The sequence below is a fragment of the Tupaia chinensis genome, unplaced genomic scaffold, assembly GCF_000334495.1.
Source record: "Tupaia chinensis unplaced genomic scaffold, TupChi_1.0 Scaffold000022_1, whole genome shotgun sequence".
Taxonomy (NCBI): Eukaryota; Metazoa; Chordata; class Mammalia; order Scandentia; family Tupaiidae; genus Tupaia; species Tupaia belangeri.
The window spans coordinates 1,070,207-1,073,339 of record NW_006159452.1 but is presented as its reverse complement, the minus strand read 5'-3'; positions in this window follow the sequence as shown (position 1 = coordinate 1,073,339).

Genomic DNA, 3,133 nt, shown 5'->3' with positions numbered 1-3,133 from the left:
ATAGGTAAGTGGATAAAGAAGATCTGGTATATACACATAAAGTAGGGTATTTTTAATCCCTTTAAAAGAAGAGAATATTGTCATTTGTCACAATGGATGGATCTGTAGGACATTATGCTAGGTGCTAAATGAAATAAACTAGGCACAAAAGGACAAAACTGCACAGTCCCATCTTTATGATGAGTTTGAAATAGTCATATTCATGACACTAGAAAGTAGAATAGTGATTATTATGAACTAAGGGAGGGAAAAACGGGAAGATGCAAGAAGAATAAGTTAAAGAGATCTATGCAACATAGCCTGGAGTTCATACCGTGTTATATATTTGCAAATTTTCTAAAAAAATGTTTTATGTCAAGTGCTTTTTCCATAAAAGAAAAACATATTTAAATTATGTTAAAGTATACAGATAAATAGAAGATATAAATTAAACTGTTGGAGGTTATAAGAAAGTTAATGTCCTTGGTTCTGGTGATTGCCTCGTGGTATATATTTATGTCCAAACTCATCAAATTGTGTAAATTAAATATGTATTGCTTTTTGCAGGTCAATCATACCTAAAAATAGTATAATAGTAATAATTAAACTATATACAACATCAGCCAGTTGTCCCTTGTCTACTTATTTTGGTATTAAATTTGAAATTAACTTAAAATTTGTGACACTTGTGATACGAATGACAATCTAACTCTTAATTTCTATAATAATAGAGAATTTTTGTTCCTTTACTTTAGATGCAGTAGTGGTATTGAGCTCCTGTTACAGTTTGAGAGAGAGAAGGACGAAGAAAGAAATCCCTGTCTTATAGAGATAGAGAAATTTACAAATGAATTAATATAAAGCCTGGAATCTGCGACAAAATTATAATGCAAAGAGGAGAGATAAATGGGTGAAAATAAGATAATGCCTTAGCGTTCAGTTTACTATCATATCTGCTTTTCTAGAAGTTCAAAATTCTCCAAAATTAAATGTTTCACTTAAAAAAAATTAGAGAGAGATTTTTGCTATAGGTCATGCACATTAGACTGAGAGACAGAGAGGCAGAAAGCTAGAAATCATTCCCCAAAGGGGATGGCACACCACAGTCCCTCCTCCTCTATTCTCCTTTTGGGATTTTGGGTATACATGCATAGTCGCCTGGTGTGAGTGTCTGAGTTGCTGAGTCCGGGACTTGAACCACATTAAATTATATGGGAGTCCATCAATGAAACCATTTGTATCATCTGCTGGTCCCCAAAATTAAACATTTATAAAGTTATGCTAAAATAGACCTAATCTGATCCAACATATGCCTTTAAAATATAAAACATACAGATATATGCTTGAGTATGCAAAAAAAGTATTCTGGAAGTATATTCCTGTGGTTCAACCATTTGTCCCTTTTAAAACTCATGTTAAAATACAGTTATTGATGTGGCAGTCTTAGGAGGTGATAGAACCAAGAAGGCTCTGACTTCAAGTGTGGAATTAATGCCGTGTTAACAGACATTTGGTCTCCATTTGCCTTTTTGCCTTTTTGCCTTCAGTCAGCGACTATGCAGCAAAAAATCTTCAACAGATGCTGATACTTTAATCTTGGACTTTCCAGCTTCCAGAACTGTGAGAAAATAAATTTCAGTTCACTGTAAATTACCTACTCTAAGACATTCTGCTATACAACAGTCAGAAACAGAACTGATGACAGTAATGCCACCCTCTGGTGAGTAGGACTAAGACAGACTGTTGGAGAAAATGAGAAAGTAGATTTTAAATTAACTATTTGTTACATTATTATGACTTGTCTCTTTTGAGATTGTGCTTGTCTGATAACAGAAAAGAAATGAAAGAATCAGTCTGTAATGTTTAAAGTCCAGTAAAATATATTCACAGAGGATTTGTAAAAAGTAGATAGATATATATTGTATCTTTAAAATTAAAACAAACAAAAAGAAAAAAATGACAATTTGTTTTTAAATATCTGTACTAGAAATAATCTTATTTTTATTCCTATTTTTCTGTGTATTCTAAAGGTTCAAGTAGGATTTTATATTTTAAAAATACTTTTAAACACTACTATATAATCTACCCACTCTAACAAAGAACAATCTTACCATTTTTCTGTCTCCCATACTTGACCTGTCCAATGTCCATCCATTTCTTCTATGTTTTCCATAATACTTACTACCTTATTTCATACAAACTACTCATCTACATAATACTGGGTTTTAGCTGTCATTGTTTTGTTTATTGCTGTATCACAAAAAGTTGACTTGCAAGCTGACGATTAATTGATATTATTGAAATATCAAAAAGTTCTTTGTCATTCTCTAGGATATGATTTTCTCCTGAACTGAAATATAGAAAATGATGAGTTTGAGCCAGTGCATGGTGTGGTAGTTAAGATATCCAGATCCCACACAGCCAACTGTGTGGTCCAAGCTCTGGATCCAGCAGATTGAAAAACACACTAGGCAAGGGTGTTTCATGCCCCCGAAGCAGGGAGAAATTAAGGAGAAAGTAATCATGCCACCAGGAGGTGCTTTTGCGTGTTATATCTTCCTCTAATCTTTCTTTCTCTCTGACAAATACACATATCCTTTGACAAAACTAATAAAAAATTGTGAGTTGTACAGGAATATGATCATATAATAACTGCTATATCTCTCAAATCATTGGTAATTTGTGTTATTCCTAGGTTTCTTCCAGACACATATTACTGCATTGAGTTTATCAAACTGATAACAAAATGAAAATTCATGCTTTTGCTGTCAATCCATTCTGCCTTTACAGCCAAATACATCTTTTTAAACAATATTCCCAAGGTCTGATGCTACCTTGCTTTGTTTTATTTGTTTTTAAGTGGCTGCTCCTGTTCTTTAGTTGGGTTGCTCTGTCCTGAACTTTAGTTACTCCTTGGAGCTTTGATCTTATGTTAGCATATAAAAAGCATCTCCCTTTAGCAATGTAATTTGGATTCCTCCATATCCTTACAATTCTAAACACTTTGTTTTCCTAAAATTACCCTATACATTATGCCTCACTTTTTTGATTACCAGATAATTCATGAAACATCTCGGCCATACCAAGCCTTTTGTACTTATCCTATCTCAGTATCTGCAGAATATCCCTTTTGGATATTCACTGCCTCTGTTCC